This window comes from Thalassophryne amazonica, chromosome 15 (genome assembly GCF_902500255.1).
Source record: "Thalassophryne amazonica chromosome 15, fThaAma1.1, whole genome shotgun sequence".
Lineage (NCBI taxonomy): Eukaryota > Metazoa > Chordata > Actinopteri > Batrachoidiformes > Batrachoididae > Thalassophryne > Thalassophryne amazonica.
Window position 1 is genome coordinate 59257645 of NC_047117.1, and position 13894 is coordinate 59271538.

Genomic DNA, 13894 nt, shown 5'->3' on the forward strand with positions numbered 1-13894 from the left:
ATTTTCCAGTGAGGCAGGGATTTAAGCCGAGGATCTTCTGGTCTCAAGCCCAACACCACTAGACCATCACCTCCCCCGTTGGGGAGGGGTTGGGGACACCAGCATCTTAGATGTCTTTGACATTGAAAGGAAAGTTTTTATGTCTCATTTCCACTGTTGGAGACTCGCCCCTCAAGAGCCTTGACCTTGTCCGCCAGTCGCCACGCGTTGTTGATCCCAGGGAAGGTGGAACCAAAGAAGTCATGACACAAAAGAATCTGTTCAGATTGCACCCTGCCTGATTTACCGTTCAGAACAGAGTTTTATTTAAAACAACTCTTAGTTTTACAGCAACAATATAGATGGGGTACATCTTGTCTAGACATTCCACTGATACCAAACAGGCTGCATAAGCAGTTACACTATTCCCACAATTAGTCCAAAGTAGAGTGACGAGTACAATATCTTCAGCACATAATGTGGTCTTACAAAGAAGCCCTGAATCTAATACAGTGGATATTATACTAATATGAGTCTAATCACATTGAACTGGACAGTGTAAGCATACATGAACACAATATGATCATAAAACAGGAGTTTTAGGATTATGGCAGAAACTTCACGCCGTTACTCAAATGTCAACATAACAGAATCAGGTCAAAAACATACATTTTAATCATACAGACTGGATGATTTATTCTGGTTGTTTCTGAAAGATAAGCACAAGAATTAGTAGCAGAAAATGCAGTTATATTCTTCACCACGTAGCACGTGCACTTAGCCGTGACAACTGGCTACCCATTCATTTCTAGGGAAGCCTCCATGATGTCAGTCATATGTGCGAAGTTTCTCCTTCTGAATGAACCCCTGATTTCGTAATTATGAGAAAAGATCTCATAATTACAAGATCAGGTGTCCCTTGATCTTGCTTTTTAAATTAATTCATTAAAATGATTATTTTTTACGGAAGCGTATTGAATTTGCTGGGTAAAAAAAATGGTAACACTATCTTAACTGCACGCTATAAAGCATTAGTAAAGCATTTATAAAGTGTAAGTAAATGCTTAAGTAACTACTTGTAAAACCTTTACAAATCATTCTTTTTTATTAGCTACTCATTGGTAAAAACATAAATAGATGGCTTAATAATTATTAATTGTTGTGAAAGTGTAGGAACACGGACCCACAACAGGGGGCGCAAATGAACGGACAATGGAGAAGGTAAATAACAAGTTTTACTGTTGTGAAACGAGCACAACCAATACAATAATCAACAATTTGGGGTTAAGCCGAATTCTGCTGGTGTCGTGTGGGCAGGCTCGAAGGTAGGAGACGTCCGTCCAAGTCGAACCGGAACCACCCAGATCTCCTCTGCCACCGAACCCTGGAAGTACCGGAACCGCCAAGTCCCGAATTCCCAGGTGGCCACTGCCTCCGCTCGTCGGATCCGGTACTGCTGGCAAGAGAGAGCAACAAACACACAGGTGTGGATGCGGCTGCACCCAGTAACACGGAGAGGGGAGAAGCCGCCTCCACCTCTCGTCACAATAAAGCAGGAAGGTGGGTACTTATCCAAGCAATCGGCTTTCGGTAGTCAGCTGTCCTGAAAGGTTTAACAAGTATTATCAGATAACACAGAATATGCTGCAGAGAAGGTTACCTCTATCTCAAGGCGATATCTCGGCACTGAGGTGGAGACGCCGTCCTGCTGATATACCTCCGTGCTGAGTGGAACAGCTGTGTCCAGTGATGGGTGACAGCTGTCACCCATCACCCATCATGGCTGCTCTCGTGAGGCGGCAGCGCCCTCTGGTGCCTGGAGCCCGCACTCCAGGCAGGGCGCCCTCTGGTGGTGGTGGGCCAGCAGTACCTCCTCTTCAGCGGCCCACACAACATTAATAACAAAATATGTAATGTCTTTATAAAACATTTATAATTTTTTTTATTCTCTATAAACCATTCAAGAAAAGTTGATCATTATTAATAGTTTACCATTGGAGGCTATGTTCCTACCAATGAGTAGCTAATAAAAAAGAAAGCTTTGTAAATGTTTTACAAGTAGTTACTTAAGCATTTACATACACTTTATAAATGCTTTACTAATGCTTTATAGCATGCAGTTAATATAAAGTGTTACCAAAAAAAAAAAAAATTAACCCTTGATTTCGTAATTATGAGAAAAGATCTCATAATTACAAGATTCTCATAAGTACGAGATCTCGTAATTATGAGACTAGGTGTCCCTTGATCTTGTAATTAGGAGATCAGGCGATTTATATATATATATATAAACATAAATAGATGGCTTAATAATTATTAATAACAAAATTTGTAATGTCTTTATAAAACATTTATAAATAATTTTTCAATTCTCTATAAACCATCCAAGAAAAGTTGATCATTATTAATAGTTTACCATTGGAGGCTATGTTCTTACCAATGAGTAGCTAATAAAAAAGAAAGCTTTGTATATATTTTACAAGTAGTTACTTAAGCATTTACTTACACTTTATAAATGGCTCACTTTTTCAGGCTCCTCTCCTGTGGAACCAGCTCCCAATTCAGATCAGGGAGACAGACACCCTCTCTACTTTTAAGATTAGGCTTAAAACTTTCCTTTTTGCTAAAGCTTATAGTTAGGGCTGGATCAGGTGACCCTGAACCATCCCTTAGTTATGCTGCTATAGACGTAGACTGCTGGGGGGTTCCCATGATGCACTGTTCTTTCTCTTTTTGCTCTGTATGGACACTCTGCATTTAATCATTAGTGATCGATCTCTGCTCCCCTCCACAGCATGTCTTTTTCCTGGTTCTCTCCCTCAGCCCCAACCAGTCCCAGCAGAAGACTGCCCCTCCCTGAGCCTGGTTCTGCTGGAGGTTTCTTCCTGTTAAAAGGGAGTTTTTCCTTCCCACTGTAGCCAAGTGCTTGCTCACAGGGGGTCGTTTTGACCGTTGGGGTTTTACATAATTATTGTATGGCCTTGCCTTACAATATAAAGCGCCTTGGGGCAACTGTTTGTTGTGATTTGGCGCTATATAAAAAAATTGATTGATTGATTGAAATGCTTTACTAATACTTTATAGCGCGCAGTTAATATAAAGTGTTACCAAAAAAATAAATCCCTGATTTCGTAATTATGAGAAAAGATCTCATAATTACAAGATTCTCATAAGTACGAGATCTCGTAATTATGAGATCAGGTTTCCCTTGATCTTGTAATTAGGAGATCAGGCAATTTTTTTTAATATCTATCTATATATTTTTTATATATATACATATAGCTTCAGTATAATGAGCTTCTGTACATCCAGTCCCTCATTAAAGACAAGCGTGAGAATTCCAGTGTCATAAATGATCACCCATGTGGTTGACCTCAACCTGTGTCACAACCAAGCTTGTTTTCTGTTGTTGAAAACAGTGTCATAACTACATGTGCAACAATAAATTGGCCTTTACCTACCGTGTGCTGGGAAAGTGTAGTGACACGGACCCACAACAGGGGGCGCAAATGAACGGTCAATAGATGAGCCAAAATATAACAATTTAATGTTGTGAAATGTGCACAACGAACATAGACAATCTCAGAATATCATAACAGTCAATACACAAAGGTGACGTGTGGGCAGGCTCGAGGATAGAAGACGTCTGTCCTAAGAAGAGCCGGAACCACACGATTTCCGCCGCCCCAGAACCTGGTGAATACTGGAGCCGCCAAGTCCCGAATTCCCAGGTGATCACCGTCCCCGACTGTCGGATCTGGTACTGCTGGCGAAGAACAAAGACAGTCAAGTGTGGGTGTGTGTACACCCAGTAACAACAACGGTGGGAATGCCACCTCCACCTCTCACTCAGAATGCTGAGGTATTTACAGTGATCCCTCAGAGGAAAAGAGTGCCGTCCTGCATTCACTCAGCCTCCACAAGAAGAGGGACCAGTACTCCTGCAAACACTCACAATATACAGCTTATTAGAAACACAAATGGCTGAGGATATTACCTCCAATGAAGTATGATATCTCGGCAACGAGGTGGAGATGACGTCTGGTCTTTATGGAGTGAGATGATGTTGAGTAGATGGGTGACAGCTGTCAAGAGGTAATGAGCGACAGCTGTCACCCCCGGCTGTGTCCATGGCAGCAGCGCCCTCTCGTGCCTGAAGCCCGCACTTCAGGCAGGGCGCCCTCTGGTGGTGGGCCAGCAGTACCTTCTCTTCTGGCGGCCCACACAACAGTGTGGTTCTCTACACTGGGGATCTCTGTCTAAGCAATTCCAGTGGCACGATTTGGTTTTCATGAACTGCAGTTGCTGAATGTTTTATAGTCCTATGTAGAATTTTCATTGGCCACAGCTGCTAACGCATACAGCCTTTTGTTTTTGTGGGAACATGTGGTGGATTTACCCTCATGTTTATTTCAGTTTGTGCTTATTACAAGACTAAAAGAAAAGATTAAGATATAACCACATCAGAATAACTGCTCCACTTAATTCTTCACCATCATAGCCTTCTTCATCAGCAGCAGGTGCTTATTGCAATCTACAGCAGATAACCCACTCCTCATAATGTCACCTCCTTCCATCCTTCCCTTCCCTCTCCTGTGTTTTCTCCTCCTGCTTGCTCAGAGGATCTTATGAAGAAAAATGATCCCTCTTAGCTTCATCTGCCTGCTCCCAGCTGCTTCCTTCACAGCTTTTGGAGCTCTGCAGCTGCAGTGGGGAATTCCCTTGGAATTCTTTCGTTCCTCAGTGTACATGGTCTGACAGCTTCACAGGAGCATTGTTTCTAATTTTTTTATTTTTTTTTTGGACTGCAGAAGAACAAATGCATGCTTGACTGGAATATGTAGAGACGTTAAGAAGGACGAGGCTTGAGGCTCATCAGATTTCAATTACAGAGGAAATGAAGTGAAAATCTGAAGAGGCTATTTGCTAATCAAGGCTGCTGAATGAGCATATTTTTGGTGTTGCACATCTGATATGACTTGGCAGATAAAAAGACAATCTAATGGCAATCAGAATCAATATCACACACTTACTGGATGAGGCAGAAAACATCTGGGCAATCTTGGTCATTCCACAAGGCTGTAATTAAAATCATTGAATTGACAATGTGGACAACTCTAAAGCACTGATTTAGCACCAGTAATACATTTTCGTTTTTTTTTTGTTTGTTTTTTTTTTGGTAACAGTTTTAGAATTTCACCAGAAAAAGCCTATACTTGTCACTACAAATAAACGAGTCTCTGCATCAAATTTTGGACACCTTTCATAAACTGATGCCACATTCTTGTTACAGCTGTAGCAAGAAGTCAGTAAGTCCTATCCAGGCCCCGAGGCTCATCTGTCCAGTGATTATCTGCGGATTCCGTGACATGAAGTAGATGAGAGTTTATGATTCCCCCTGGATGGGACGCCAGTCCATCACAGGTTATTTTCCCATCATAAGGCTGGTACCCATTTACAGCTGTGTAGACTGGGACAATGTGGATGAATTGCTTTGTTCAAGGACACAGACAGGTAAATTTCATTACACACCTAGAATGGAACTCTAGCCTGTAAATCAACGGCTCTGTAGAACAGTCACAGTCACTTCCCTCAGTGGTCGCCTTCTTATGGAAGTAAATCTGTGCCATCAGAGTTTGAATTTTTTTTTTTAGCATCAAAATTAGAGTTTAAAGTTGAATTTCTAAGGCTGAATTTGTTTAGCATCAAAATATTCAGCCTAAAAAAACCTTAACCTAAAAAAAAAAAAAAAATTCAACTTAAAAAAATTTCAACCTCATTCAACCTCAAAAAATAAAAAATCAGGGAGAAGCAACTGATCCCTGTCTCAATCGCCCAATGTTCAGCCAATCACCTTTTGCTCCACTGGTCATGTGACACAAAGACCAAATCGGAAGAAGAAGACATGATACATTCAGCCAATCAAGTTTTTGCACCATTGGTCATGTGATACCGAGACCAAATCAAAAGAAGAAGAAAAAGAAGAAGTGATACATTGCTGAATGTTAGATGATTGAGACAGGGATTGATTGCTTCTCCCTGCTTTTCTATTTTTTTGAGGTTGAAATTTTTATTTTTTTTTTAGGTTGAAGTTTTTTAGGCTGAATATTTTGATGCTTAACAAATTCAACCTTAGAAATTCAACTTCAAACTCTTATTTTGATGCTAAAAAAATTCAACCATAAAAATTCAAATTCAAACTCTGATGGCACAGATTTACTTCCATAGATTTACCACATAGTACGACACTCTTGACATTTGCTAAAGCTACAGTGTGCAGTATATGGGGCTTTATTTAATTTGCAGAAATAGAATATAGCATTTATTACTATCTATGCATTAATGCATAATTACCTACAATAACAAATCCATGTGTTTTCATGAGTTTCGAATGAGCCATTGTTGTGGAAGAAAATGTTCCATATCCTGTTGAACACTGTGAAATAAACACTTTAGGTCTCCGATGGTCTTTTAATAATTTATTCAAGATCTTGAAGGCCGACAGTCGCACAGAATATGAACGTCTGTGGGAGGTGAGGCCTCCCTCCCCTCTCTGTCAGCACATCTAAAGGCCCCCTGACACGAGCATGACTTTGATTCACGCACTTGCACAACCTGTCTCATGCAGGAGAGGTAAACTCATCTTTAACTGGTGTATACTGAATGTGAGAGGGACGCCGGCACGTGCAATTGTACAAAGAGAATTTTGAAATGTTCAAAAAACTCCTTCACGCATAAATGCTGTGTTACGTGGCGTGATCTATCACCAACACAACGTGCAGCTCGTCAAGTTGAGTAAAGAAGAAGTAAACAGAGGAGTGGCGATGTCCGCGGATCGCATCAGAGCGCAGCTCCTCTGAAGGATTATAACAAGATGTTAAATCTATCAAAAACACACTTTAACAGCTGCACACAAGAAGGAAAGAACACATGACTTTTTTACCAAGCCATGACAATGCAAACATGACAAATAATTAATTACCTTTTTACACGGCTCAAAATGCTTTCTGCAGCTCGAATGGCTGAAGTGGTCCTCTGTGATTCAGGAAGCGTTTTTCAACGGCCAATTTGCAGAGAAATTGATTAATCCAACACAAAATAATTATTTTATATACACAGTGTCTAGTGCAGAGCACATGGCAGGTGGTGGAACAAAGAACGGTGTCCAGCTGGGAACACAGAGGGTGGGATCGTCACAATGACGGGCGTGCAAGTGCATGAATCAAAAGTCATGCTTGTGTCAGGGGGGCCTAAAGCTGCAAGAGCATAACTCACCCCAGGGGGTGTGGTTACAGACATTGAGCTCCGAGGAGCATAATGTTACCAATTTCACAGGACAGTTAAAGATATGAGCTCAGCGAAAACAGTTGGAAACAGAATAACAAACATCCGTTCACAGCTGTGTACTTATATCAGAACAGAACCTTCTGTCTGGAACATTTTCTCTACCGGCAAGGGCCTCTGCATGTGCTTATTATCAATAAGAAGGCATGCTAAGTTTATGCTAAGTTTGTGCCCGAGGACAGCACTGTCCAGCTGCCGTTTTATATGAAGGCAAAAAAATAAAACGTAAGCATTTATGAGTCCACTGTAACACTCAAGCATTTATATTTAAGCATATATAAGAATTTTACAACACTGTGCACATCTACATGGGAGTGAGCACCCTCATGGAGGCCGCCGTAGTGCACTGCCATGTTGATAAAGTAGCCCAAAAGTACAAATTTACTCTGTCTTTAGTATTTTGTAGTGCAACTGAAGAAATAAGAAGAGGAATCACTGGTTTTTCTATTGGTTAGCAGGGCTGGCTAACAAGTTTGAGAACCTCATTTCTTGGAAATGGAGGATCATACAGATTGCTTATCACAAGAGAAGGCAAGGTATATGAATCCCCATCACCAAAGAAGCAAAAATCCGAAGGGAAACAATTAAAATCATGGCCAGTGACAGCATAATGCAATCTGCAACCTCACCAATAGATTCATGGAAATGAAATCCAAATCACACAAACACAAAACAGAGTTTTAAACTTGGAAAAGTGTATATGTAACTATGTACAGAGACAATCCAAGTAAAAGCAATCTGCAAGTCCTCCAGGCTGCCCGGAGGCCTAGCAGTCTGCCAAGTGCTGTGTCAGTGACTATTAGCTCAGACTCTGCTCCCAGATACAGATTGCTGCTGACACAGGCAACATCAGAGGAATGTATGATGGTATCAAGCAGGCCCTGAGCCCAGCACAGAAGAAAACGGACTCTCTGAAGTCCACCACAGGTGAGGTCATCCAGGACCGGGCACAGCAGATGTGACACTGTGCAGAACACTACTCCGAGCTATATGCCAGAGAGTGTGGTTTCTGACAACGCCCTGAACATCGAGTGCCTGTTTTGGAAGAGGTTCACAGTAAACCAACAGCTGCAAAACTGAACAACACCCTAGATTCTCCAGCTTTAGGTAAAGCGCCTGGAAAAGATGGCATCCCTGCAGAGGTCCTGAAATTCTGCAGATAGTTCATCACCGAGATGAATGATATATTGTGCCTCTGCTGGAGAGGTGTTCACCCCCAGAATGTGAATCAGCTGCAGATCGTGAATTATCTGCAAACTGGACTTCACCTTTCACATCTGTTCTAGTTGTTCCTTCAGCCACTGGTACTTCTCAGTTTTCTTGTGCTCCTTTCTGATGTTGCTGTCAGCTGGGACTGCTATCATAACTGCGGTCGTCTTTTCCTTGGAGTTGGAAATGGCCCAAATGCTCTTGCTCCATGCACTTTTGACTAAAGTGCTATAGATGGTCAAGATAATGCCCTTTGAGAAAGGAGATTTTGATGTAAAGCCAACACAGCCAAATATTCTTCAACTGTATAATTTTTTAAAAGAAAAAAAACCCTGACTTACTGAATTCCATATTCTCCAAACTGTGCAAGACCATTTATTATTATATGATTTCATTGTTATAATGGATTTCTAACTTGAATGAATGTGTGAGGAAAAGCGGCCAAGTTCTGTAGTTATTTCAATTCCCCTTTCCAGTGTCAGTGAGTGGCAGGGTGTGAATAAATCAAAGAGTGAGCAATCTTCTTACAAGTCTGGCAGTCTTGTATGAGTGCGTGTCTCCACATGAGTGTATATGTAAATGAATTTATGCAACAGAGGAATGTTCTGTGTTCTAATGCAAAGGAATGTTTAATTTAAAATGAAGAGAGAGAGCAGCCTTCAAGGAAAATGTCCTGTTCTGTTCACCTTGAGCAATTTGCAGAGGCAGCAACTGTGAAGGCTAAAGTCGTACAAAGGACAGGATGCAGTTTTGCTAGAAAATATCTGACAACATGCAGAATTTAAATTTTTGTTTTTGGAAACATGAATATGACTCATTTACAGAGCATCAGTAAACAGACGACTAAGGGCACGGTCACACAGCAACGGCGATAGTTGGACGAATGATAAAAAGTAAAAAAGTCACAAATCGTCAAGAAAAGGTGGACAAGATCTTGCACCTTTCCCATCAAACAAAATCTCTCACCTGTTGTCAAGACAAACAAAATCCTGCAAGTACTGCGGAAATGTGGACAAGTCTGACTGTGTTCGGTTTTATACCTGCTTTCAGCCAAGTCATTGTGAATGTTTCGTTTGGATTTAGTTTAAAGCGTCACGGTCAAAATTTCCTGTATATTTGTATTGTCAAGTGTGTCAGTAGCAGAGGGTCGCCCCTTTGAGTCTGGTCTGCTTGGGGTTTCTTCCTCATATCGTCAGCGGGAGTTTTTCCTTACCACTGTCACCTCTGTACTTGTTCTAGGGGTTGGTAAGGTTAGACCTTACTTGTGTGAAATGCCTTGAGGCAGCTTTGTTGTGATTTGGCGCTATATAAATTAACTAAATTGAATTGAATTTGAGGTTGACTTTTTTCTTTTGTTAGTTTTGGTTTTGTTTTGTTCCTTTTTCGCTCTTGATTCACAGGCTTTGGGAATGGCGGCAAATGCTGTTCGTACTGCCATGAACACTGCCATCTACTGGCCAGTAGATGGCAGTGTGAATAGAATTGCTGCCGCATATTCGCTAAAAGTGCTGAATCCACTGAACAAACCGAATTTTCAGTTTTCACATTGCTTTTTTTTTTTTTTACAAATGAAAACATTTACATATTTACAAATACAGATTTATTTGAAAAAACCCAACACATGTTTCAGTAAGTTGTGTGGTACCGACCAACCAACCACTCATGTCAGGAACCTAATTTACCCATAATGCATTGTGGCATGTATGTCAAAACGGTAAAACCTTCAAAATTAGTGCATTACTTTAAAACTAAAACATACAGTGAGGAAAATAAGTATTTGAACACCCTTTCAGGTTTGGAGTCTCAGCTACCTCCAAAGATTTTCTATTGAGTTCAGGTCTGGAGACTGGCCAGGCCACTCCAGGTCCTTGAAATGCTTCTTATAGAGCCCCTCCTTAGTTGCCCTGGCTGTGTGTTTGGGGTCATTGTCATGCTGGAAGACCCAGCCATGACCCATCTTCAATGCTCTTACTGAAGGAAGGAGGTTGTTTGCTAAAATCTCGCAATACATGACCCCATCCATCCTCCCTTCAATACGGTGCAGTTGTCCTGTCCCCTTTGCAGAAGAGCACCCCCAGAGTATGATGTTTCCACCCCCATGCTTCATGGTTGGGATGGTTTTCTTGGGGTTGTTCTCATCCTCTAAACATGGTAAGTGGAGTTGATTCCAAAAAGCTCTATTCTGGTCTCATCTGACCACATGACCTTCTTCCATGCCTCCTCTGGATCATCCAGATGGTCACTGGTGAACTTCAAACGGGCCTGGACATGTGCTGGCTTGAGCAGGGGGACCTTGCTGCCCTGCAGGATTTTAAACCATGACAGCATCATGTGTTACTAATGTAATCTTTGTGACTGTGGTCCCAGCTCTCTTCAGGTCATTGACCAGGTCCTGCTGTGTAGTTCTGAGCTTTCTCAGAATCATCCTTACCCCACAAAGTGAGATATTGCATGGAATCTCAGACTGAGGGAGATTGACAGTCATCTTGTGTTTCTTCCACTTTCTAATAAATAATCATAACAGTTATTGTCTTTTACCAAGCTGCTTGCCTGTTGTCCTGTAGTCCATCCCAGTCTTGTGCAGGTCTACAGTTTTGTCCCTGGTGTCCTTAGACAGCTCTTTGGTCTTGGCTATGGTGGACAGGTTGGAGTGTGATTGATTGAGTGTGTGAACAGGTGTCTTTTATACAGGTAACAAGTTCAAACAGGTGCAATTAATACAGGTAAAGAGTGCAGAATAAGAGGGCTTCTTAAAGAAAAATGAACAGGTCTGTGAGAGACAGAATTCTTGCTGGTTGGTAGGTGATCAAATACTTATTTGCAGCAGTAACATACAAATAAATTATTAAAAAATCATACATTGTGACTTCCGGATGTTTTTTTTTTTTAGATTATGTCTCTCACAGTGGACGTGCACCAAAGATGAAAATTTCAGACCCCTCCATGACTTCTAAGTGGGAGAACTTGCAAAATCGCAGGGTGTTCAAATACTTATTTTCCTCACTATATGATGTAAATAAATTCCCAGACATATTCAGTGACTTGGAAATGTTCATGTATCCATCCTCTGACTTGTCTGAAGAAAACTGGCAATAAAACCGTTTTTTTTAGAGGTATTATACTAAAGCTGTTACGTTTAACAATGTCAGAGTGAACCCAATATGCAGGCAGAGAGACAGGTAAGTTGCAAAACCAAGGTGATTTAATGATCCAATCAGTGACGAACAATCCAACCCAGTGCCATAAATGGAACGTGGGTGAAACAAGTCCAAAACAAATACAAAATGGAATCTAAGCCAAAGATACACATGAATGAACAAAACACAACACTAACCACAGCAGAAACAGGAGGTGACAATAATTTTAAAGTACTTACAAATGCAAACAACAGGAGGGACCAACGTGAATCAACTGTCAAAACAAACAGGAAAAAGGTGCGGCTTAAATACACAAATGAACTAATGAACAGGTGTGTGAAATAGGGGAGACAGGGTCGAAACAAACGTGACAAACTAAACAACCAAAAGGTGACTTAAAGCTAAAAAACATCTAGGTAAGTAAGAGTGTCAGGTTTGACCTCGCCTAGACATACAAGAAAGAACTCAGAGAGTTGAGATGTCTTTAGTGAGCTTTGCAAAGGGGAGACACAGCAGAGGCTGGCAGCTTGTGCAGTTCAACTGTGGCATTCTGCGCGAGGCTCTTTTATTGTGTAAAGAAAACAAAGATAAAATAAGGGTGGGGGGCTACATGAGTTCACGGTTACAACGTGCTATTAGTCATGTGCAGATATATTTGCAATCAACTGAATCATTCCAGTCTTGGGTACAGAGTGAGTGGTTTTGTTTCTGTGTAGGCTCTCAGTTGTCCAGGTGGTTTCCATAGTAGAGAAGCTTGAATCTTCGACTGGACTGGGTTGCTTGATGCGAGGACGTTTCGCTTCAAATCGCAGAAGCTTCCTCAGCTAAAATTCTTGCTCTGGTGGTCTGATTCTGTCTTGACTCTTGTAGAGAAGAATAATCAAGAAGTCACAAAAGCTGGAGTTTTAAACCTAACCAGACCCCTCCTACCGAGAGGCAGACTGCTATAGGCTGGTGACTAAACAATAGCTCTAATTAGCACCTATTGTGCTCTAGTTAACACCCTCCTAATGACAGGGCAGCTGTCCCTCTCCTGATGGCTCCCTTGACGACTCTGCTGATGACGTGAATGACTCATTACCATGAACAAAAGACTGAAACTGCTTTGACCTGAGTACCCCATTGTAAACAGGGGATAAAGCGTGTCTCAGACCCCCTCCCCGGTTAAGGCTAGGTTTCAAACGTTTCACAAAGAATGCCTCCTTTGACCCCTCTCTCAAACCATTTCTTCTCTCTGGCTAATATTTTAACTTCCTTGTCCTCAAACGTGTGGTTAGTGTCTTTAAGGTGGAGAAGAACTGCAGACTGAGGTCCACTGGCGACCTCTCTGCGGTGCTGGTATAGCGTCTTGTTTAAAGGTTGCTTAGTCTCACCTATGTAGTGTTCATTACAGTTTTCCTGACATCTGATGTAATACACTACATTGCTCTGTTTGTAACTAGGGATCCTGTCCTTAGGGTGAACTAATTTCTGTCTCAAGGTGTTAACCGGTTTAAAGTAAACTGGGATTTTGTGCTGTCTGAAGATCCTCTGTAGTTTTCCCCTACTCCTGCTAAATAAAGGAGAGACACTCCTCTTCTTCTTGTCTCCGTCTCCTGTCTATCTGGTCTCTTTGTTCTCTGGGACTTCTGCACTTTGTCCAGGGACCATCGTGGGTACCCACATACTGTGAGGGCTTTCTGGACAAGTTGTTGTTCTTTAGCCCTTCCCTCTGCAGTTGTGGGCAACTGTAGGGCTCTGTGTTGAAGCGTCCTGATCACCCCGAGCTTGTGTTCAAGGGGGTGGATTGAGCCAAAGAGCAGATATTGTTCAGTGTGAGTTGGTTTTCTGTAAACCCCTGTCTGGAGCTGCCTGTTCTCTCCAATCGTAACATCACAGTCCAAGAAGGCTAAATGGCTGTTTCTGGCATCCTCACGTGTGAACTTGATATTGGCGTCCACCGAGTTGATGTGTCCTGTAAAGTCCTCAACTTCCTGTTGCTTGATTTTAACCCATGTGTCATCAACATATCTGAACCAGTGACTGGGAGAGATGCCCGTGAAAGACGTCAAGGCTGTCTTCGCAACTCGCTCCATGTACCGATTGGCCACAATGGGGGATACCGGAGACCCCATTGCACAGCCATGAATCTGCCTGTAGTAATTCCCCCTAAACAGGAAATACGTGGTGTTAAGACAGATCTCCAAGAGCTGGCAGATGTGGTCTGGTGTGAGTTTGGTCCTTTC